The 25,676-nt window shown below is 46.3% G+C and overlaps 1 pseudogene; it reads left to right on the plus strand.

The window, feature by feature from the left end:
- The first annotated feature begins 1,730 nt into the window (after positions 1-1,730).
- On the plus strand, positions 1,731-21,139 carry LOC149275480 (chromatin remodeling regulator CECR2-like; annotated as a pseudogene).
- The last annotated feature ends 4,537 nt before the right edge of the window (positions 21,140-25,676 follow it).

The raw sequence follows: 25,676 nt of genomic DNA on the forward strand, positions 1-25,676 counted from the left end.
GTGATTATGAGTCAGGTCCTGACAGCGTGAGACACAAAGACGCCGGCTGTATGGCTTCCTGTTACGTATTGATCTGCATAGCGCCATCATATTCCGCAGCGCTGTACAAAGGGTAAACAGGACTTAACATATCACAATTTATACCTGCCGCCTTGTTACCCCACAAATGGCTGCCTCACCCCAACATATTTATGATAAAGGCTTTACCTCTAGCGACAGTCTTTAAAAATCTTCATCATCCATATCCCTATCCCACGCATGTTTAAATTCCATCACTGTATCAGCCTCTACCACTTCTGCTGGGAGGCCGTTCCACTTATCCACCACCCTCTCAGTGTCCCGTAAAGCGAGGGGACCAAGCTGATTGAGATGCTTTAGGCTGTCCTATGTTCTGTATGCCTATGGGCTCTAGACGAATGAACAGGCCCTTATAATAATGACATTAAACAGTCCATGGGGATCTATTGACTAAACGGTGAGTTTTCAGGTTTGCGCTTCAGCTCCTTCACTTCACTATACGTTACGACGGTCCGACCACCAGTCCGCATCTCCTGCTTGGCCGGCCCTGTATAATGTATAGTAAAACAGTCTCCATGTGCATTAAATGATACATTACACAGGGCCAGCACAGCCCTTCATGCTGGAGACACCTGCATTCAAGCAGGGATACCAAGCATAGCATACTAGGAGCAAAAGCACCACCTGGGAGGCTTTTATATGATCACAGCGGGGCAGAAAAGAAAGGAGTCAGCCTCACGCCACGTGACCCCGAGAATCGGCCCCATTTACCCCGAGACTGGGGCAGAAACCCTGAGAGTTCCCTGAAGCCTTAGAGTGGGTATGAAAGGGTTATTCTTTGGAGCGCATTCCTTCTTCTCCAGGGTGGGGTGAAAGTATTTGGGTGAAGTCAGAATTCTGCCCGGAGCGGGGCCGGACCAGGTCGCTTCCTAGAACTGGCTGCGCAACATCAGCACCTAGGTGGAAAGACCATACCAGCCAAGTAGCTCAAGTTTATGAGAGCCAGTCCCTCTTTTTGAACAAAAATCCCCACGCCCCTTTCCGCTTCCCTGTTTTCAAGATGTTGGTGTATCACCGTGTTCTGTCCCGTAGGGTAACTCAATGTCACGGAGATTAAAGTGTTAATGAGCCGGTGAGAACCTGATTGTGAGTCACCCTCTGTATCCTTAAAGCATGGGGGGGGGCGGTGATGTCACGGCAGGGGTGTGAGATCATTCCCTTGATCTTCACACTATAGATTAGGTGTCAGTTAACCATTTAAAGGTATAGTATGGGGGGTATTTTGGGATCTTCAATATTCAGGAGCCATATGCCTACCCCATGCATGTTTAAATCCCCTCACTGTATTAGCCTCTACCACTTCTACTGGGAGACTATTTCACTTATCTACCACCCTCTCAGAAAAAGTAAAGCTTCCTTACATAACATTCCTGCAGGTCACAGTGGGGTATGTTTGCCCACTCAGTGGGGTATGTTTGCCCACTCAGTGGGGTATGTTTTCCCAGTCAGCAGGGTACGTTTGCCCATTCAGTGTTGCAGTCTTGCTCCCCCCTGGGGGTAAAGGCGGCAGCAGGGTCCCCTCAGGGGGTGTTGAGTTGCTGAAGCCCCTCCCTCTCCCCGCCTCCTGCTGCCCCTCCCCCTCTCCATCTGCTCCCTCCCCGGCCGGTGCTCACATTGTACGCTGTGACCGGTGTTGGGGTGCTGCCCTCGGGATGCCCCCGGACGGTGCCCTGGGGGAGCTCCGCTCCTGTTGGCAGGTCCCGGCCATTGCCCATTTCTGCTCCTTGTTCCGCACGGCTTTCCAGCTGCCCGACTTCGAGATAGAGGTAAGAGGGGTAACTGCAAGGGGCGAGTTTGGGCTTCTGCCCCGGATGGGGTATTATCGGTAAAGGGTGAGCGGGTGACCGTGTGACCGGCTTCCTGCCCTTAGCGTGTCAGATTTGGGGCTAGGCGTAGTGTTATTTGTGCTCCAATCACATGAATTCGGTTTGTTTGCCCCCCACAGGGGGTAGAAGTTAGCTGAGAGTGATGGGGGTTTTAGTTTAAGGCTCCAATATCCTGAAAGTTTTAGGGGCTTCCTTTCTCATGGGGGGGGGGGCATTATTTGTCTGGATTACCCCTGCCTTGTTTGCCCCATTGTTCAGTACTCCCATGAGTAAGGGATAAACAACCCCTCCTATACCAGCTGCTGTGGCCCATAAACAGGGCTGAGGATAGTGGGAGTTGTAGTTGGAGCCTGGCACCTATACCCTGCCTCCTTGGTGAAGTGAATTATTGTTTGTTCTGGATGCCCAGCAGCTCAGTGTATTCTTTTGTACTGCACCACTACATATGTTGTTTTTTTTGTTTTTTTTTGTTTTAACCATTTACATGCCTGTAGCTGTAGACCAATCAGATTATCCCCTTATAACTATAAAGTGTGTTAAATTCCCTCTAAACTCAGCCAACAGATTTGGGGATTTCTTGAAATGATTAAAACATCATCTCCTGCTCTAAAAAACAAAAAAAGTGTGAACTTCTCACGTATTTATTTACCATGCGATTAGGAATAAGGAGTGAAATTTAACTCCAAAACGTAAAACATCACAAATAGAGAAATTATATATATATATTTTTGAGTATTGATGGAATGAGCTAAACGAAGAGTATTTTTATATGTTTTTTCTATAAAGTCCTTATGATTCTAAATTGTATTGGCGAAGAAACTTCAAAATTTACTATTTAACCAAGATGCTCTGAAAATCCAATAAAAAACAAAAAAGGGGGCGTTTTTAATTTTACTTATTTTTGGTATTTTTTCAATTTAGTTTTGTATTTTTATATAATTTTATTTGTGTGTGTATATATATATATTTAAATTTATTTTTATATCTTTTTGTTATATAATTTTTATATTATATATATATATATATTTTTTATATTAAGGTTCAGCGTAAGCTATATGTGTCCAATGCACCCTTTCAGCCCCAGGTTGATTAAACGTTAATTAAAATGTGCCTTTCGTAGAAACTTTGGGTGCGTTTGGAAGTTTTTGCCCACTTAAGCATGTTTTTTGGGCTGATCCGTAACAGAGTTGCACCCTCGGCAAAGCAATGGTTAATGTTAAAGGTTGTCCTGCTGCAGCTTATTAAGGGTGGGCAATTGCCTCTATGCAGGAGGAGGTAGCTGCTGCTTGGGGGGGCTTTAACTGTTATAAATACAAACTCGTGTGGGGATGGTTAGGGTTAAACGGTGGTCCTGTCAAGCTCTTTGGGGTTAAAAGCGTCAGGAAGGAGTTAATGAAAATACCCCTCTGCCTCCCTGGGCTGTCTATTGGGATGCAATCTGCTGGATGTAATAGAAAGGATTGGTTGTAGGTCCTGGAGATAGTTGGTGGAGGGGAGAGGGTGGTGGGGGGGGGTCTTTGGAGCTGGGGAAGCCCCTGTTTTTGTTTTGTTCTTGGGACTTCAGGGGCTGCATGCAGCTAGCAGGGGCACAATGTGACAGTGGGGGTTGTGCTGGAGGCAGATCTGGACTAACCCTTTCATGCCCATGCACTCTTGAGGGTGGGCTATTTATAGAATGGCTGTGGCCCATGGCTGATCGTAGGCATATAGTTAGTGTAGCTGCGCGCTCGCCTGTTGCCCGTTATGTATCCGATCCGTCGCTGCCAATGTTTGAATCGTGCGGACCCCCTGCGTTGGGTAGTTGCCTATGGATCCCATACGACAAAAATGGATATTGCCATATTGGTCCTGGGCACGGTAGCCCAAGCAAGGACTACCGGGCAGACTAGATGGGGCCGAGTGGGTCTGATCTGCCGGCAGCTTGTATGTTTCGAGTCCTCAGAAGTCCCTTCTTCAGGTGTAATCCCATACAGATTCCATACAGTAGCTCATACTGATAGATGACAGAGGTCTTGGTGGTCAGACTCGGCCAGCTTCTTGTGTCACTTAAGGCCCGGAACCCTAGACACATAATTGATTAGTTTTTACAATATGTTAAATCAAAGATTTTTAGGTTTTTAAAAGAAAAGAAAAAAATGCCTACAGACTAAGTTTCCAAAGGGTACATATTCTTCTTTTCACCAGGGCTGCAGGCTCCCCTGGCTTTTAAAGGGTTAAAGGTCCAGCAGGGAAGCAGTCGTAGTGGCTGGCAAGGGGTTAAATGCAGAAGGCTGTTGGGGGGGGTTCCTTTGCCCCCCCCCCTTCTGATTAGGGTATGCATTGTGCTGGGCAGTGCATGGCGGTGTGAATAATGTAGCAGTTTGTCACTTCACAGGACAATGCGAGTCAGCGTTTGAAGTGTTAATTCAGGTCCGAAGTCAGATCGCTTAGAAAGAGAGGTCCCCAGCCATGTTTTGCAGAATATTAACCCATTAACCCGCCCCCCGACTGATTTCAAATAAATGGACCATTGCTGATTTAAGGAAGCATTTCCTTAACGACTGGATCCTTTCTGTGCTCCTGACGGTGCATTTCCTACGTGCACACGTCTTGGACAGGTGACCTGCTGTGCCGGATGGCTGGATTTGCCCCTCCCGGACTGGACTGACTGGTTCCGGCTGTTCCCCGGTAGATGAACCCGGGGTAATGCACGGCGGCTGCTGTAAGCTCCTATGGTTTACCAGCTTAAAAGCCGTCTGAGCGTGATGGGAGTTGTATCTATCTATGGCACTTCTATACAACGGAGGTAAATGGGGCCAGCAGCAATCTAGAACCTACACTCTACCGGTGTCCAGCTGGTGGGTTCTGGGCGATTATGGTCCTCGGGGATGCCCAAGACCCGCTGTTTTTTTTTAATCTAATTATTAGATGGATGACGTGAATATTTAATTTTGAATTAAAATTTTAAATTAATTTTCCCCCAACACTGATGGAGGCAAAAAACAAAAACAAAACAGGTTCTAGAGCCTGGAAGCGGCCGGAATGCCAAGTTCTATGTAAAAAAACCCCCAAAAAACTCTTAAAGCACCTTTTTGATGAAATGTCCTTTTTTTTTTTTTTGTTCATTTAAAAGCCCGGCTCGTGGGGTTCGATCGGAACGTTCAATTGGATTTTTAAGTCAAAGTTGTTGGTTTCAGAGACTCTCCACGTCCCGTGCCGTTGGCGCTTAAAGGGTTAAAAGAAAAATTCTCGGAAGAACTGGAATTGGTTTCTTGTCTCGTTGCCCCTCTGGCAGCCAAGTGGTTAATCTGTGTTGTGTCCTGATAGCCCCTCGGGCAGCAGCTCGGTGACCTGAAGCACGTGGCGCCGTGTTATGATCCGAATGGGAATTTTGTTTTTCTCTTTTTCCCATTCGTTTGAAGTAAAACCTCCCACCGCCCCCCCCCCTCTCCCACCCCCTTTGGTGACGTAGCCAGGGGCCACACCGGGCAGATGTTTGGGGCTATCTAAGTGTACTTTGGACTGGTTACACATGACCTCGGGCATCTGTTTCGGAATCATAGAATTTGCCGGCCCCCATTCGGCCCCCCCGTTATAAAGACTCAGACCTTAATCAGTCGTCGGCCTCGTCTTAGATTCAGGAGCCGTATGCCTATAGCATGCGCGTTTAAGTTCCCTCGCTGTATTAGCCTCTACCACCTCTGCCGGGAGGCGGTTCCAGCCTCTGTCTTATCTGCTGGCAGCGACGGAGTTAACGTTTCGGCAGCGCAGCTCCTCTGGGGTCCGCGTGTCGGTGAGAGGATTCGCAGGGTCTGCGGCTGCTTTCCAAGTCCCTCCTCGGCCCTGTAATCAGCCCTCCAGCTGCCGCTCCTCGGTGTGCGCTCAGCATCCTGCACCTGGGTACCTCCCTGTTGGCCCCGTGTAACAAACAGAGCGTGCAAAACAGGCCGGGGCATTTAAAGAGCCCATCGCTCACCGGGGTACGGCATCGCCTGCCAGTGGGGTGTGTGGGGGGCAGCTGCCGTGCTCCCCTATGGCACAGAAAGAGTAAACTATCCAAAGATTGGGGGCTGGTGGCTCTTGGGGGGGGGGTTTATCTCTCTCCGTGGGAAGCTGCAACATGCATGCGCGGAGGAAGCCATTACTCTTGGTTGCATCTGTGCTTCGTTTGTAGCTATTAAACCACAGGGGAATTGGGTGAACGATTCTAAGATGAGGCGCACCTCTAGGGGGGTAAATCACGCATCAGCGGGGTGGGGGTGGGGCAAATACCCAGTGCGTTTATTATCGGCACTTTTTATTTATAATATATTTTCCAACACGTTATCGACATTTTGGTTTCGATTTTGAAGCCAAATTGCCCGATTCATGCGTAAATCCCCTCATTTTATTAGCCTCTACCACGTCTGCTGGGAGGCTGTTCCGCTTATCTACCACCCTCTCAGTAAGGTAATATGGTGTGTGTTTGTGGCTCGCTAAATGCTGTATGACCCAAAAAGCTGACCGTTGGCGCAGGGAGTCGCGTAGAAACTGTCCTCATTCTAAATAAATCGATTTGTTTCGGTAAATATTTCAGAGTGTTTTGTACCTTTTTTTTTTTTTTTAGGTCTGTAATTTTTGTTGTAATTGGTTAATATAATCACTAATCTCGTAATTGAGACATTTCCTATCAAGAGTAAAACTTCTTATCACAGGCGCCTCTGATAAGGATAAGAATGATGGGTGGAATGTGTGAATGAATTAACAGACAGATCAATGGAATCAAACTCTTGACTGTATCGTTAATTGATACTTTCCAGAACCTCCTGCTTTTCTGAGGCCGATAAAGAGTTTTTTGGGGCTGGGGAGATTAGGAATTGCAAACTTTGTTTGTTTTTTCTTATTTTAATTAGTTTAATTATGTTTTATGTAGCAGCTACAGCGCTTCTCACAGTCTGTGCGTTCAAAGAGGGTGGCAGAACTATAACTGATAAAGACGAAGGGATACATTAGGTTTATAGGCCCCCCTCCCCGTGCGCATGAGTTTACAATCTCATCTTATTATAGGCAGCGTATTGCCTTAAAAGAAGTGCACATGGTGCGTGTGAATGTGCGTGTGAATGTGTATGTATGAATGTGTGTTTGTAGCAGCAACTTAAAAGGCGCACATGGTTGTAAATGTGGGGCATCAGGCAGCCTTGGCTTCGTTCCCATTTTTGCGCGGGTTGTGGGGGCAATAATCGGGACATATCCTGATGTGGGGGGGGGGTTATGGGAGGTGCAGGTGTTGTTTCTCTGCCCTCTTTCTCTACAACCCCCCCCCCCCCATCCCCAGGCAATTTGGTGGTGATATACAGCCCTACTTTTTTCAAACTACCCTTGCTGGCATTTGACCAACTTGCCCCCCCCCCCTACCCATGGCATCCATATAGTGTGTATGGGATTTAACCCTTTCTGTATCAGGGTGGGGGGGGTTGTTGCAGTACTTGGAGGAGGACCTTTAAATGTTTTCATCATTAAATTAGTAGATCTGGATAATCCGATCTGTCCATTCGATTTAATTGCGTGGAAGCCATTGATTGATTTTAGATTGTAAGCTTCTTGGTCCATATCTTCTGTTACGTCCTGTTTGCCTATTGTACAGCGATGCGGAGCGTGATGCCGCTATATAAACCTATGATTCATGATAGTGGTTTTTTTTTTTTTGTTTTTTTTTTTTTTTAAATAAGCTTATTCTTGAAGAAAACTTGATAGGGAAACTGCTACAAAAATTGCCCACGATTCTTGCTGTCGGCACGGAAGGGGTTAACTGTAGGCCGTGTGGGGAAAAAGTGCTGCGAGGAGGTCAAAAGTTCAGCAGGACCTCAGCATGGTGCGGTGTAAGTGCCAGGGCCCGTGGGGGGGGGGAGCGGCACATGGTCCCATACAGATCCCCAACGTGATGGCTCCTGGATAACACGAAAACTTTTTGCCTTTATTTTTATTTTGTTGCATGTTTTTATTTATTTAGTTTTTTGCCCCCCCCCCCACTAAAATAAATAAATAAATAAAACGCTATCTGATACATAATAAGGAAATACGTTATGTCAATATTTTCGGAATCTTTGTAACATTTCCGTTCCCCTTCTGATTGGCTGCTTATTTTAACGGCTAATGAATCATTGTTTTATGACGGGTGCAGAAAATGGGAAATAGGCGAAGCGGCTATGATGTCATATTTTAAATGCTGTATAGTGTGTAAATATTACACAATGGAAGCATTTTTTAAGGTATATTGAGTCATTTTTGTTCTAGGTGCTTTTAAACATTGTATGATGTTCACGAGTATGATAGCGGCCCCCAGACTTCTCCATGGGCCCTTTAATGCTCTGTTAGGAGTCATTATGCAGAGTTTTAACCCTTGTTCCGCTGGTGTCCACGCCGACAGCCTCCGCAAGCCATGTTAAGGGCTCCGGTCCCCACAGACGTCTCTTGTGTTGGATCTGATGGCCTACCTGGGAGCTCTGAGGGTTTGTCCCCGGAGTCTCCGGGTCACCTTCCCCCACATTCACTTCCCCGGCTACTTAATACCGCCTGGCCTTAGCCATGTCACACACACACACAAACATACAACTAACCCTGGCCCTTGTGGGGGGCTAGCCCCACCCACAGGATCAGCTAGCCCCAGTTAGCGTGCCAGGTGACCTTCCCCGGCATTGACACATGATTGCACGTGAATGAAACCATTGGCCCCCGATATTACATTTAACTTATATAGCGGCTAGCGGATTCCGTAGCATTGTTAGAATAAGGGGCGACACAAGATTACCAATAATTTAGGGAGTTCTGCTCTTGGGAGCTTACAATCTATATAAGAGCGTTTCCTAAATGGAGAAGTCATCAGGAGCGGATGTCGTCTCAGCCGTCTTCATAATACCCACGTGTGCATCATGGGGAGCCTTTAGAGCTTAGGACTCAACAACCCCTAAGGTGGCAGGATGCCTCGCTGGATTGACTGATAGACCTAGATCTCCAATTCACTAAAAAAAAAAAATAGGATTTTGAGTAATTTAGGTACAAACACATACACCGTACACTTACACACACAGACAGCCACTCCAGCACTCAAACCTTAATCAGTCGTTGGTCTCGTCTTAGATTCAGGAGCCATATGCCTACCCCATGCATGTTTAAATCCCCTCACTGTATTACCCTCTACCACTTCTACTGGGAGGCTGTTCCACTTGTCTACCACCCTCTCAGTAAAGTAAAACTTCAGAACATTCCATCCAAGCCTCTGACCCTCTAGCTTTAGATCACGGCCTCTTGTTCTAACATTTCTCCTCCTTTTGGTGTACATGGGTGGCTGTGACTATTAATGATGCCACAATAGGCTCTCATTTACATGTCAGTGAACCGATTCCGCGGCTCCCGCCTCAACCATGGGCATTGTTGTGACTTTTATTAAACGTGTTTTTGAAATGCAAATGCGCTCGTTTCTTGTGTTTTTAACTTAAAGCGAAGCCCCAAGGTGTGAGACGGTGCCGGTGTTTGCAAACAAGAATGTGTTTCTGAGTGTAATTTGTGATAATGCGGGTTTAGGAGACCCCGGGGGCGCTGGGATGCTTAAAATGTTTCTCTTGGCTCTTAAAGGGATAGTAACAGCCAGCATTTTATCCCCCCCCCCCCCCCCCATGCAATGGTCGGGGGTTGACGGGGATGAAATTAGTATAAAAAAAAATGGAATGTTTTTTTTTGCTGGTATTAGAAAAGATCTTCATTGAAATCAATGGGGGTCCCATTTAGACCCCCTTATTCCAACGGACTGACTGGTGGTCCCACGGATCACGTGCTTTGAGATGTGGTCCCTTTAAATGGTTGTAAACAATTTAATTGGGGAAATTGATCGTCAGAAATCACTAAAAGTAGCCATTTTTTCTTTAATGCCCCCAAAATATTTTAGAAAACAAACGTCGGGTTTGGAAGCCAGTCGGTCGCCGACCTGCAGCCAGAGATCCAATATTTACTAAGATCAAAGGAGGGGATCGTAACCAGATTAGGAGCCGAAACGACCCCTCTCTCCTGTAGTAGCAGTGAGGGAAACCTCACTTTCTCCATTGATTGGCCGGGACACTTGCTGATGTCATCACCCCGCGACTGTCTTATCACAGCTTTAAAGTAGACGCAACTTCTTTTCTGAGAATTGCAACAATTAATTTAGAATGACCTTCGGGTTCTATGAACAAATGTAACGTTACTCTCAAAGTTTAATGTCCCCACGTGATATTTAAGGCGTTCGGCGGAGGTGTGAGTGATGAGAAGACCATGTTTTTGGTCCACAGTGGTGAGAGTTGTATTTTTTTCTAATCTTGGTGTCACGTGACATTCTGAAGATTGCTGCTGGGGGGGGGGGGGGGGTGTTTGAATGCTGTCAGGTTAATGATCAGATACCCCAGGACCTCCGGGGGCATTTCGTTCAGGTTAAGGGCCTTGGTGACCACATCTGGCCGGTAGGCTCCCGGTATTCAGGAGCACATCTGGTCAGTCTCTTCTTGGGCAGCCTAACCTAAGGTCGTGGTTCTTCCTCCTTAAAGAGGCGCTAAACTTAAATCTATCTATATATATATATATGTGTGTATGTTATATATATCATTTTATAGCCCGTTAATGTAATACCAAGAACCCGACCAAGTTCTGACAGCAACTGTGCAGCTTTACAGCAGCCTACAGAGGTTTATTAGAGGTTTATTTATTTATTTGTTTATTTTATCTTTTTTTTGTGCTGTTAAAAATTAAAAAAAAAAATATATAGATATATATTTACTAAACATTAAGGTATATGTTTGTAAATGGGGTAAAAATTAGCGTATCTGCGCATGAAAGAGTACGTAGGTTACATGGAAAGCAGATGTGTTGGGTGCCCTAACGAAGGTAGGTTTAACCCTTTCTGCGGTGTATCTGTGGCCTCTGGAGGCCGGGGATCTTTGAAGCCCAGGTGAGGGCATATCGTGTTATCTCCAAACAGGTGCGCCACCCGACCCGCTTGAGGTTAAGACATTGCCCCCTTTTTCGACAGCCCCTATCTCTAAAGATCTGCCCCATCTCTATTTCCTGCAACGCGTTAAAGCAAACAGATGTGCTCGGCACTGTACGCGGGATCTAAAATGATTATCGATCATTATCCGTTATAAGGGGCCGATAACCAAACAAGCTTTTTCCTGCTAGAAGTTACAGCTGAGCATCTCAGAATTCCGAGTGTCAGTCTTGTAGGCACTCTAAAATTCTTGTGTAATGTACATTTTTCTTTGACTTTTTAATGATGTCGGACCCCGCGTTGTTCCTGCAGCAGTGTCGGGGGACCCTCATCCATCCGTGTGCCCCTCTCCCCCCGTGTACGTTTTGGTGTGAGCCCCCTTTTTTTTCTCTAGGTTAACATGAAGGATAGAGGGGGAGGAGGGAGACCTCCGTCCCTTGTCGACGCTCCCTTTGTGTCTCTCTCTCCGCAGGGCTGCCTGAGCCGTCTCCAGAGCTCCACAGGGCCCACGGCTGGTGTTAAAGGGGCTTTTCTTTTATCGGCCTGCCTTTCATGGCGTGTTTGTTTAATTTTGCTGCGCGATGGGCTTCGGGGGGGCTGCATGTGCATGCATAATGGGAGTGGGACCCTCGCGCTGCCTCCTTCCTCCCCTGCTGCCACCCTGTCTGTCCAAAGTCACAGCCGCAGAAGTAAAACTCTGAATAGCTGCAATGACAGCTGGGATATTTAACACTTTGTATGCCGGAAAGAGAGAGAGCGGCGCGCTGTGAAGATACAGATACCATGCATTTGCTCATCTTTAGATTGTAAGCTCCCCCGGCACTATATACAGTAATATAAGCCCCCCGACGCTGTGTACAGTAATATAAACACCAATAAACCAATTTGCAGATCTGGAGCCGCCGTTGCTGTCAGGCATGTGATATTTTGGGTGACTTTCCTACTCAGACACCACACTGAGCTGACGCTTTATGGCGATGATAATGAAGTCTGTTCCTCCATAGACTTTCATTAGTCAGAGTGGCTGTGTGATTTAGACTGAGCCATTCTGTCAATTCCCACAGCAGGCAGTATGATAAGGAGTCGGGGTGTTTAGTAGATCGGGGGTCAGATAACAGAGCGAGAATCATACAAGCGGCTGATATGCGGCTGCCTAAAAACTTTATATTATGGGGCAAAAACATTTTTTTTTTGAAAACTGTAATCTAATTTTTAAAGAAAATGATTAGGTTTCCCCTTTTTGTATGATCTTTTCGTGTTAAATCAGACCCGGGAGCCAAGGTGTGTATGTGGGGGCCAAGAGGGCCGTACCCAGGAGATACTGTTACAGGGAGATGTGGTGCTTCGGAGGGTAATAAGACGGCAGCGAGGCGTAATAACTCACCCCCTTCCGACACCTGCTTTTACTGCTCATCAAACCAGATCCCATTTCCCCCCCCCCCCCGCGTTATCCCGTGTGATCATACCTGCTCGATGAAAGCGTTCACCCATGCGACTTGTCTGGCGTCTGGGAATTTGCATGCACTTAACCCCTTCCTTCCTGGGTTGGCTGTTAGCAACGGGCGCGTCACCCCCGATCACTTTAACCAAAAGATGTCCTCTAGTTCTCCGAACCTCACTTAAATTATACACCCTCCGTACCAAAATCTGCTGAAATTGGCCCAAAATGTGTTAGAGGCGCACCGAGCATGACCCTGGTTATCGGTATAGCGTTTGTATATTAGTGGCACTTCGGTATATGGGTTATCATCGCCATGAGCGAATGTCCATGTTGCCGATTTCATTCTGGGCACAAAACCTTTTTGGAAAAAATCCATCATTTTCTGCCATTTTTATATTTTTTTCGTTTCACCTTAAAAATCGTCGCTCGTCAAAGTTCTACCGAGAAGTTCCTCAACAGGACTCGTAAAACGCGGCGTTCTCGTCATAGCAACCGGATGAATGTTGGGCTGCTGCTTGGACCATTTCATTGGTTGCTATGGTGATTCCACCAGAATCGCCATTATATACATGACCCCCGATGGGTTTCCAGCGTTTTAACCCATCGTTGACGTCTGATGTCACTGACTTCTTGTTATCGTCATAACACGTAACTTGTGATGATGATCGCGTACATATATGTCGTACCGCACATGCCTTTTGTATGTCGTTTCCTGGATACAGCGAGATTCCTCTTTGACCCGATTTATTATGTTTTATTCCAAATAACTCTTGCCGCGTTTGCTAATCGGCTCTTCCCGTTCCGCGCAGGAGTTGGAGGACGCCTTGTACCGAGATGACGTGGAGTTTCTCAGCGAGCTGTTGGCCAGTCTGCTCCAGGGCTGTTACCAGCGACGGGACATCACGTAAGTACCGCGGGCCGCGTTACGTTAACGGGGAGGGTTACGTGGTGATAGCGTGCGCGGATGGGGTTTAAAGGGAATTCAGGGTTTGTATCGCCCTGTAAAACGCGCGCACACACGCTTACACGGCAGCTTTTTTCTTTTACTTCTAAAGTATACTGCATTCTTTAGTGGGGCTCGCTATATTAGCCTCTACCACGTCTACTGGAAGGCTGTTCCGCTTATCTACCACCTTCAATAAGTCTCGCTCATCACATCCTTTTAGTTTATTAAGCGTATTCTGTGTCATCTCACACCTCTCACCTCTCACCTTTTTATTTTTAATCCAAGGTCCCAGACGTTCCAGGTTTACTTGGAGGACATCATCAGCTACCGCTGGGAGTTGGAGGAAGGCAAAGCCAACCCCCTGAAGGGCACCAGCTTCCACGCGCTGCCGCTGAGCACGCGGCTCGAGATTCTGCATCGACTTTGTGACTATCGGCTGGATGCGGATGATGTGTTTGACCTGCTCAAGGTAGGTGCGCCTGGCAAGATTCAGGAGCCATATGTCTTTTCCACGCATTTTTAAATCCCCTCGCTGTATTAACCTCTACCGCTTCTGCTGGGAGACTGTTCCCCTTATCTACTGCCCTCACACAGCCTGGGGAATTGCAACTAGCTTTCCGAATCGGCATTTATAGTGAAACCGAGTTATTTTTGCACACTGGATATTGGGACTCGTTGCGTCATATGCTTCTGGCCTGTCGCCTCCTCAGGGCCTGGACGCGGACAGCCTGCGCGTGGAGCCCCTGGGTGAAGACTCCGTCGGGAATCTTTATTGGTATTTCTATGGGACCCGACTGTACAAAGAGGAGCCTTCCTGGGAAAAGAGGCAGCGAGCCCTGCAAGAGTAAGTGCTACCCCCCCCCCCCCCCAACCCGGCAAGATCGGACAGAAATAAATCATGGGAGACTACAACTCCCATCATGCACTGCCTAGTCGCACATTTTTCCTGCTATAAAGGCTGAAACCTAAATCAGTCGTTGGCCTCGTCTTAGATTCAGGAGCCGTATGTCTATCCCATGCATGTTTACATTTCCTCACTGTATTAGCCTCTGCCACCTCTGCCGGGAGTCTGCTAAGGCTGCTGGCCTTAAAGTGACAGGGCAGCTTTGACATCCCCATTCTGGCCCGGATGGGAGTTAAAACTCTTACAGCGTATCGAGGAATCTGTTTAATTTTTCTCTATATCGCTCGCCGCTCGTAGCTTATTAAATGAATTTCCTTATTTCAGAGCAGCCAAAATCGCAGAAACACCTGTAAGAAAAAGGGGGCGTCCACCCAAAAAAAAGAAATTGGTGGAGGAAGTGCCAGCCAGGTACCATTATTATAATACTATATATTTTTTTTGTTATAATTTTTTTTAATTATATAATTTTATTATTTTTACTATTATTTTTTTCGTGTGTGTGTGTATATGTATGTGTGTGTGTATATATATATATATATATATATATATATTTTTTTTTTTTTATTATATAAAAAATATTTTTTTATGTAATAAAAAATAGTAAAAATATATAATATATATGAAAAAATAAAAATAAATATTTTATTTTTACTGTTTTTTTTGTTTTTGTCTTTTTTTTCCTTCAAGCTTACACCATAACTCATTAATTCTCCAAGGAAACCTCTATTTCGTTTGGGCCGTTGGGATTTCAGGCCGTTTCTTCTAATTAACCTTTTTTTTTTTTTTGCTTCTGTTTGTATCTTTTACCTGGCATGTGTTCTGTGTATCATATTACCGCTGCTCTCCCCGGACCTTCAAAGTGCTTTTTGGTGCAGTAACGTTTTTTAGAAACGAGTAACGTGTTAAGTGTTCTAATTTCCTGACGGAATATGTTTGTGTTGGAGCGTGTCCGGTCAGCGTGATTTATGGCGTTTCATTCATTGTGTGATCTCTTGCAGCGAGAAGAAGGTAGAGGTCGTTCAGCCGGCTCTGGAAGAACCACCGAGCAACAATGGTAATAACCGACCCCTTCCTAAATGTGACCGTCTTCAATATGCGTCGGTCTGCTAGACTTCCAGCCGTTAAAGTTCTAATTTCCCGTTCTGGATACCCATGCAGCTTCACCAGCAATCAACCATTCACTTACCTTGAGGAGAAGCTGCAGCTCCAGAGCTGCACCTCTCTGGCTTGTTGTTTTTTTTTGTTCCACTGTTGGCTTGAAGCCTTTGAGTTGGGAAAGAGACAAATGCATAGGAGGGGGGTAAATGATAATTTAAAGGGACCACTCAGTCATCATACTCCCTGGCGTATGTCGGATTGCATCGTTATGACATCAAATCTTACATCACATGGTACAGCTGATGTGGTTCAAGTTGTAAAAATGGATTCTAAACGTCTGTTGCTTTGGTCTTTGGCCCCCCTCAGCCTCGTCTCCTGGTCAGGGCTCGTGGTCCCTCCTGTGCCAGACGGAGGAGGAATGGACGAAGGTCACCGAAAGCTTCAGGGAAAAGTCGTCTCCGAAAGAACGTCACCTGTACAAGATTCTAAGCGAGGAATTCCTGCCCGAGATCTGCAACATGATCTCTCAGAAGGTGAGAAGACGCCTTTGCCTTGTTTTACTCGAATTGGAGAAAATTTATAATAAAAAAATAAATAAAAAATAATAAACCTTTTGCTGTTTGGTTCTTGTTTTTAGGAGATGAGGATCCAGGAAGAACAGGTTCAGTTTGCGTCCAAGAGTCTAGCTGACCGTGGAGGCCACAGGACTTCCAGACAGGTGAGGAGCTTCTCGTGGGGTGCTGTCCAATTTCTTAAGTCATGGCGCGATGTGGTGTTAGAACGCCTCCTGCTGGTAAAAAGTAGGCACATCCGTGAGACGGGGGGGGGACTCTGGCTTTTTCGGAGTGGAACTTAAAATTCTGCCACTGTGTCCTCTCCAGGGGCAGAAATCAGACAGAAGTTTAGAGGAACAAGAAGAGGAGAGGCAGCTGCTGCTGGTGGTTCAGAGGAAGGAGCAGGAGCTCCTTCAGAAAGAGGAGAGGAAGAGAGCCCTGGAGGAGAAGGTGAAGTCCGTGGAAGGTAAGTGTGGACAGGTCCTCTGTCTTCATACCCTGATGGAGAATCACACCGTGATGTCATCGTCCTGCTTTCACCATGTCTGAGTGCCCCAAATATAAAATCCCAACTATCTGCCTAAACATGGACACCTCGATGAACATCCTTACCATACTCGGGGGGTCCTAAGGCATTTCAATAAAGCCACATTTGTTTGGCCACAGTGGTGGTTGGTGGGACAATCTATGGGGGGGGGGGGGGGTTAAAGTAACACTGTTAGGGTCACCTGACACGGACCCAATATCCAAGCACGTGTCCGATGGTCTATAGAAAAAAATATTTAACGGACGGTTCAAGTCACCCAACCGATAAAACAAATCATTTATATTAGAACCACCATCTAATGCGGAACAGCAGGGTCATCCCGTGATACTTTGTCTCCATGGATACATGAAACGCTAGAAAATGGTAGATATCTGGTAAAAATAACATAAGTCGATAAAATGTAAAGCAGTTGGCTCTATGAATGTTTTACTTTATTGCCTCGAATATATATTTATATCATGTTACTTTTTTATTTTTTTATTATCTTTGATACTCCTTTGGAAATCCAATAAGGGGTTAACCCTCTGTGCTGCCTCATTGCAGAGCGTGCGCGCCGGAGGAAACTAAGAGAGGAACGCGCCCTGGCTTTTGTCGCAGGGAAAAGATCTGCCCCCGGAGCTGACCCACCTGGAGCCCAGCTCCCCCGTCCAAATGGACTACAAGAACAGGGACCTGTAAGTGTCCGGCGTGGGGAAGTAAAATCTAAACTATATCTAAATGCTATCTGGTAATATAACTTTTATATTCGGATAAAATTAGGGCTTTAAATCTAAATAAAGCAAATGACTAGCGTGGAATGCGTTGGCGCATTGATAACTATAAAGTGAATACTGGTTAAAATCTGAACAGTGAATAAAGGGTGTCTTTAAAGGGATGGTTTAAGGGTCTTACGGTATCGGGTGTGCAGCCCTAATCACGCTCTCGTTTTTCTTTTTCCTCCCCGTTCCTCTCCCGCTCTCCCCCCCTCATCCATTTTTCTTGATTTTCCCCTGCTTCCTCCTCCACTTATTAGCTTTGAGCTGGACGATCATTACACGGCTATGTACAAAGGTAAGTGACCTCTCGCTAGCAACTCCCCCCCCCCCCCCATGTGCTGACATAATTTCAACAATACATCTCGTTGACCAATTCAAGCTACAAAAAACCCAATTTTCTCCCTTGCCTCAACGCCGCCCCCTGCTGTCCGCTTTGGGGAAATATTGAGTCTTTGCTGCTTCATTCGCAGTCCTGGACGCCGTGAAAGCCCACAAGGATTCGTGGCCGTTCCTGGAACCTGTGGATGAGTCGTACGCCCCGGATTATTACAACATAATCACGGTAAGAGGAGAATTCTCCCCCGCCTTATGACCTCGTGATGACCAAAATCCCCCTTTTATTAAATCCCCTTTATTTTGAATATTTTAATTGCTTTTTTTTTGTAGGAAAGTTACCATTTGTAGGATTTATTTATTTTTTTTTTTGCTTGAAGACACTTTTTGGGTTCTTTTTTTCATCACTTGGGGTAACTTTTTAAACTTTCTCCCCAGTGCCCGATGGACCTCTCCAGGGTGGAGCAGAGACTTTGCTCGGGGTACTACCTCACCAAGGAACAGTTCGTCAACGACGTGAAAACGATATTCAAGAACTGTGCCAGATACAACGGGCAGGACAGCGGTACGTCCCGAGAGGAGCGCCACGGCCAGTCGGCGAATGATAAAATTATTTAAAAAAACAACAATCCACTTTAAAATACACCGGCACAGATTAGGTTAAAATTTCGTCTTCCATTAAAAATGTTGTAAAATGAAAAATTTAATGATTTCTCCCTTTTACATTTTTAATGCAAATTCTTAAAAATACTTTATTTTGCTGGGAGGGGGGGAATTTAAACGGTGTTTAAGTGTATGATAGACCCTCCCTCTAGGAGCATCCCATTAGCCTCTATGGAGTGGATTTTTTTTGGGGGGGGGGCCGTGGCTCTGATTTTTTTTGTAATTCCGGCATTTTTCTTGCAGAATACACCCGCATGGCCGAAAACGTAGAGCGCTGCTTTAACAAAGCTCTGCTGAAGCACCTCCCCGAGGACGACGCCGATTCGGATGGAGAGACTTGGATTCGGGCCGACAACAAGGAAAAACCCCAGAAGAGACGCAGCCAGGCAAGCCGCTCTAAGGCGAGGGGCTGGAGGAAGAGCAGAGAAGAAGGCGGCAAGAAGAAGCAGTCCCCCGACGGGGGGAGACACCAGCCGCCTTCTCCTAGGCGGACAGATAACGACGATAATCTGGGTCCGCGCATGTTGAACTTGAACAAAGGGCAGCCGTATCCTCACCCTCTGCAGTATGGAGGCATGCCAAGGCAGTCGCTTCACCCTGGAGGCATGGTCAGTTATATCGGGGATATCGGGCAGCTAAATGACACATTGATACATGATTGAATCAAAATAGTCATTTGCGTAGAATTAACATTATTTATATTTTTTTTCAGCCTTCGGCCTCCAGCATGCACGCCCCCCTGAGAGGCTCCGACACCGGCTTAGGGTACAGACCCTTAAGATTTCCCGAGCCGCGTCCTGGGGATCCTATTCTCCAAACGCAGACCTACGGCGTGCAGGTAACCCTACCTCTGAGGAGCTGACAAGGAATTTGTCCCAAGTGATTTAGGGCTGAGCAACTTTAATCAACTAGACTTTTTAAAACTATGCAAACTCTCTCATTGCAGGCTGTCCCTCGTATGGCCGACGTGTGCGTCCCTAGACTGCCGGGCAACACTCCGATGGATTATAGAGCTTCCCAAGGACCCCACAATGGTCCTGTGTCTCCCAGGACCAGAGCTGCTTTGCAGGAAGGCAATATGCAACCCCAAGCGCCATATCCAATGGGATACATGCCACAGGCACCACCCCCTATCCCAAATACTAGAGTACCCCCTCCCGGCCACGTCTATCCTCCCTATAGATATGGCCCCCCACCTGCTGCATGGAATCCCAACAACCCTCATGGCCCGGGTCAAAGGACAGGAACTCACCCCTTCCCACCCCCTGTGGACCCTCGTATGGTTAGACCAACTGGACCCAACTATAACGGTAGGCTCGCCTTCGGCTGTCCGGGAAATTCTATGATGGACAGTCCAGAAATGATGGCTATGCAGAGACTTTCTTCCCTTGCGTGCCCTCCAAGCTCAGGCTATCCCTCCCATCCAGCCCCCCCAACAATACAAACATTTGGAGAACCACAACGCACCCATGGCCTACCCACCTACGGACAATCCCAATCCCCAAACGCCTTACCCAACTGCAGAAAAACTAAGTGCCTACCCACCCACATCGAAGCCAAGCACACCCATGCCTTACTCGCCATCGGAGAGACCTGTCGCGCCCATGTCTTACCCGCTCACTGTGGAGCCTGGTCTTACTGTCCCGTACCCACCCGTGGAGAAGCCCGGAGCTTCTGTGCCCTGTCCCTCCACAGAGATACCCAACGCTGCCATGCCCTATGCACCAGAGGAGAAACCTGTTGCGCCAACGCCACACCTTGCCAATAGACAGTGCGAACAAAACAATGGATCAGGTGTACAAGCAACCGCTGCGTCGTCGGAAGAAAAAGATAGAGACTTAGATGGTAACGTTGCATCTTCAGCTCCTTCATCATCTCCGGCGGCCTCGTCACCGACCCCAGTCCTACCATCGCCTCATCCTCAGCAAGTTAATGGGGAAAACCAAAAACCCTGCTCCCCGCAGGACCCACCTCAACAATCTGACCATTCAGCACCTGGTGTTTTCCAAGAGGGCGAGAAGCCATCGTGGTGCGCGGGCGCCGGAGCAAACAGTGATCCAGCATCTTTCGTTGGCCCCGCGAATGGTGTCGATGGCAGAGCTGGGCCGGAAGGGAAAGCAGAAGGGGCTCAATTGAAGGAGTCCATGGAAAGTACATTAAAATCAGAGTCTCGGTCTGTGCCTCCACCAGAGATGCTACACCCACAGCCAATTGCAGCAGGCCCAGAGACCAGGGGCCACTACAGCTCCTTGGTGGCAGGTGGCACCCCCAAACCAGCGTATGGTATGCAGCATCACCCAGGTGGAGAGAGGCCTCCAGGGCCCCATCCACTAGGATTTCCTCCTCAAAGATTTGGAAATGGGCACCCGCAATCCCCCCATGGTATTTATCCTAGGTACCAGCACCAAGGGGCACCTTCTGGGTATCCGCAGCCAATGCAGCATTCCTACCAGAGTTACCAGCGACCTCCCTACTACCCCCAGGAATACCCCCGTTGGCAGGGTAATGTGCACCAGCCTCCTCCACAGAGGGGCGGCTACACAGGCGCACTTGGAGTCCAAGGAATTGCGGAGCTGAGAAGTATCCTCATGTCCCCGCTGCTAGAGGGTGAACCCAAGGCCGTTCCGGGTGAAAGCAGGTCACAGACCGATGAGGAGTCAGAAGGAGCCTCGGACAGAACCGAGAGCCCCAAACAGTTCCTGGATCTGGACAGCCATAAGAGACAGAGCGGGAGTTTTGCGTATGGGAGCCCTCAAATGTGGGGGAATCCCAATTTCCGTCCGCACGGAAATATGATGTCACAGCAGCCTTACCCACCCCAGCAACACTACCAACCTCACGGCTACCAGCATTCTCCTCTGCGCCCTCCACACCACTCGGCTCCTGGACAGCCCAATGGCCACGCTCCGCTACGGTCCGGCTACCAGCTTCCAGAACACGGCAGGGGCCATTTCCAAGCTGTAATGATGGAGCAAAGTGGGGGCATGCCATCGTTTCCAGACACGTACAGACCCCAAGAGTGAGTATGTAGCAGCGGGACGATGTATATATGTACCAAAAGTCCGTATTACTAGCGTAGGCTGCTATTATGGGTAAAAAAAAAAAGATTATTACAGTTAAGGTTATAATACTTTTATAGGGTTCTGCTCCCTGGAGTGTCTTGGGATTCCATGATAGATACTCGGTACTTTCAGTAAAGTTAAAATAGTTCTCCTACCCTCTCTTGTTGTGTTGATCGCTCTCTATATGAGGGTTGTGGGGAATTTTTAATTTACCCAAAATAGGTTTCTCCAAGTATGTGTGCAGTATAGAAATATAGAAAACCTGGCTGGTATAAGGGCCAAGTTTGGACTGGACTTTTTAATAGCGGGTAAATCTGTTTTCTTCTTATCTCAGAATGTCCCACCACCTGCAGACTCCATCCTTCCACAAAAGCAGGGCCTTTGGTCAGGGTGATATGATGCAGAATCCCCAGGCAGTGCCACTGGACAAGGTAATGCCGATTCAACATTAGGCGTTATTAAAATTATGGAAAAGGGTGGACCTTCCCGTGAAGAGGCCTAGGTGCTCAGGTGCTCAGGTCATCCCACTGCTTGGTCAGTAGGCTTCAGGAAGGTCTCCTTTAATAGTAGTCAAAGTGTGGGGGGGTTACCGCTAATACGTACAGGGCATCTTGTTCTAATCCACGTTCTGCCGCCCTCTTCTTTCTTTGCAGACTTAACTTGTGAAGGATATTCAGGAGCGAAAGTTAAATGAAAGCTGGTGGTGCAGGAGAACCTTCATCGCCAACAGAGCAAGACCTCCCTGCCCCAGCAGGGCACGTGCCTTCAAACATTGCCTTCCCTTTAGCGCCTGTGCTACAATATCACTCCGGGATCCTGATAATGGGCTCTGCGCTCCGTCCCACCGGGGATCAGAATGTGGAATTAAGTTGTCAGCCCTCGTTTAGGGTTAAGGCTCCTCTTCTCTGTAAGGGGAAGTATAAGGACTTCAAGCGTTCTCAGGAAAATCCGGCGGCCGCGTCAATGTGACTCCTGTTTACATTCTAACCTTTTGTGTTCCGAGTTAATTAGATTTATTATTTTTTTTTTTTAACGAACGTGTTCTATGTCAATGCCCTGCTGGAGATGATTCTCTTAACGTCACCGTATTGAATGTTAAATTATTATTTTTTTTATTTTATTTTTTGTGTCCCGTTTGAACCCCATTAGAGGAATCCTACTGGAAGAACAATAATAACTAATCTTTATTGTTTTGGAAGATGAACCTGAGCCGCTATTACCTCTGTCGGCCGAGTCCTTCATGGATTATAGCTACCGGTTCTATTTATTTTTTTCACGTTTAATCCGGAGCCGGTCCCGATCAAATTCTAGATGGCGATAAACGGACACTAGCGAGTAAGAACAAATTGTATCAGGTGGTCAGAAGTTCATGTTCCTGACGGATCATATCGAAGGATTCTGTAGACCACCGTAGATGCACCTGAAATTCCCACCTGTTGTCTCCACGGTGTCTTTTTTTTGAAGAGCTGAGGGCTCCATTTTTCTGTAGCTCGTTCTTCGCCCGTTGGCATAGATTTACAAAGAGGTGTAAAGATACGAGAGACTTTATACTCCTATTTTTTACCTGGACAAACTAATTTGAACACAGGAACGGAACCCCCCCCAATACTTTTACCTCTGTAAGGTGGTACGCCTGTAAGGTGGCTCTAGCTGTAAAAACTGAGCTTTTGGAGTGCATTTTAACAGGAAATTAGATCTAAACATAAACTTTTTTTACCAAAATTACTTAGCATGGCACAAAGACCTTATTTTTTCTAGGTGTTGACTATCTACAAGAGTCCGAGTTATACCGGTATAAGAGGAGCTGCGTAATGCTCTACGGGGACGGATTATGTGACGTTGATTGTGTTCAGCTAGTTTTGATTCTTGAAACCCATTTTTTACTCGCTTAAATGGCTGGGTTCTTGCATCCAATCCAGGTTAATAACACCTTTTCACCTTAAAGTGGCGCTCTCTTACAGACGCGGGTCTGCTCCAGGTGCGGGTGACCCTTTTCTATACACGGTGTTGGCAAAGATCACATGCGCATGTATATATAGGTATACATTTAGCTCCATAGCAGCGAGGCTCAGACACTTGCTAGCGTATAGAATTTTACCCCCTACCCAATGACACCTTGTCTGTATGCCGGCACATTGGCTTCGGCGGGTGCTGAAATGGTTAAACGTTTTAAAGGGAGCGGATCTTTTCACCGGAAGAGCTTCTGTCCTCGATGTGAATGTTCTGGGTTTACTCTTTGCTCTGCCACCGGTGTCTTTGATGCGCTAAAAATATACCGGTTTATAGAAGTAGAAAACACTTGTTTTGGGGTGTTTTTGGGCTCCCCCCCCCCCCCCATCTTGCGGTAGATGGCACCAAACGGGCTTTTTCTCAAGAGGCATAAAATAAGCTTTTGAATGTCTTCTATAAACCAGAATCTGTGATATCTAGGTCATCTCGCTCAATTAAAAGAAGAAAAACAGGTCATCCAAGATTGTATGCAACGCTTCAAAAGAACCCGAGATATATCCCCCCCCCCCCCCCCGGAAGCCTTATGTCATGGTAGTCATGGTAAACCTTAGGAAATTGCTTTCGTATGGATCAAAATGTATGGCGTTGGGAAAGGGCATTTCTACATGGGCAACGCAACAAAGAAATTAGATTTAAATCTAAACCGAGCCGATAAACTAAAAGGTTCCGTTCTGACGTCCTGATCTTACGGTTATTTGTAAGTTTCCCATAAATTCTGTTCCTGGTGTGAATTTCGCAGGCATTCCCTAAAAATGTGAATTCTATTTATTTGTTTTTATAAAATGTGTATATTTTTGAAGTGCTTTTCGTGTGTTTTTTTTTTTTCTTTTCTTTTCTTTTTTTGTTCCACACAACCTCTGGTTACCTCAGCAGTTTGCTTAACGTAATGCGTGTTATTTTTTTCAGTTTATTCTTTTTTATATATAATGGAGATAAAATATGTATAAAGGATAGATTATTTTCATTGATGTGTTTTTGTATTTTTTTTATTGTAATAAACGTATTGGTAGAATAAATGGGTTACCCCGAGATGTTTTTCTTTTCACGTTGTTTTAATTACATTATTCATAATGCGTTTTCGCATTTATGGGGAGGAATAAATAATTTGTGGCCAGTAAATGCCATGCATAGCTGTGCCTGCAATTTAACCATTTCTGACCATGGTTACCCCCTGGTACTAATAGCTCTCTGTTTTATAAATGGGCCAATTAGAAAGATCTCCCTTTTGTAAACGGCCCATTGTATAGCAGGGGGCTGGGGATAATATTTGCTCAATAGGGCAACCTGCCCCCCAGTCCTGTTGCCCTAGGCCTAGTCGGCCGTGACCAGAATATGCCACGTCGGACCTAATTTGTGGGCGGGGCTACCGCCACGCTCTTTACTAACTTTGGGGGTGGGCGGGGAAATGGGCGGGGAGTGGGACGTGCCTAAACACCATTCCCACGACCAAGAGATTAGCAGGTGTTTCAACTGCTTTGTTGTTCAATTGATATACATGCTTCATAACATCACCCATTTGGCTTATTTCTAACATCTTTGATATAATAAGGTTTCCTGACTTAATCATCCAGGAAATGCTTTTTTTTTTAAATTTTTTATTTTTATTTATTTTTTTGTCCTTCTAGTCCGTGTTTTAGTGAAATAAATAAGTAAATGTTTGTCGGAAGGGTTTTCTTCCTACCAGACTCAGATCTGTGAAATATGTTATAATTACACAAAGCAGGCAAAATGCAAATTTTTCTTCTGTCGGAATAAATCTTAAGGATATTGTTGTGATGCGATGTAATGAATTTCGCCTGCCTGAAGAGGAAGCTGCCATCTGAACCCAAATTGCCCTAGAATACCTAGAACCCGTGGAACCAAGTACGAAAAGGCTTAGGTTCCGTTCCTCGATCACCCAAAGAAATTTCAGAGGACAACAGACACGGGACACCAAATAACATCCTGATTTTCTTTTTTTTGTCTTTTTTTTTTTTATTTTTTTTAATTCCAAAACAAAGATATATGTTGGTGAGATGTAATAAAAGGTGTGAGACAGTGACGGGCTGGGGACTGAAGTCTGTCTATATATCTACTTCGAACTATATAGTCTAAGTGGTAGTGAAATAAATGCGTATCTTTGTTGACGTATGGAGACTCTTTAAAGTATTATTATTAAAGGTTGTTTTGTATACACCTTAAAGGAAGATCCACCTGGAATTCTCAGTGCATTTATTGTATAGCCCGTGAACGTATGCCAATTCTCGTCTTTTTCTTTTTGGTATCTGAAACCACAGAGGGAGCGTGAGCTTACAATCGTTGAGTTCCACGTCCGGCTGTGACCTGGATTTTAAAGGGAAATGTTTGCTGCCGCGGTACGTGAGGATTTGCGGAGTTATCGCTAGTCCGGTATGAGTTTTCCTGTCTTTGTTGTTGGCGGGAGGACCGTCCCTGGTGTCTGTTCCACAACGAAAAACTGAGTTTTTGGGGCCGGATGTCTTGAAGCTTC

The sequence above is a fragment of the Sceloporus occidentalis genome, unplaced genomic scaffold, assembly GCF_023333645.1.
Source record: "Sceloporus occidentalis isolate IW3139 unplaced genomic scaffold, rSceOcc1.0.p SCAF_284, whole genome shotgun sequence".
In the NCBI taxonomy this organism is placed as follows: domain Eukaryota; kingdom Metazoa; phylum Chordata; class Lepidosauria; order Squamata; family Phrynosomatidae; genus Sceloporus; species Sceloporus occidentalis.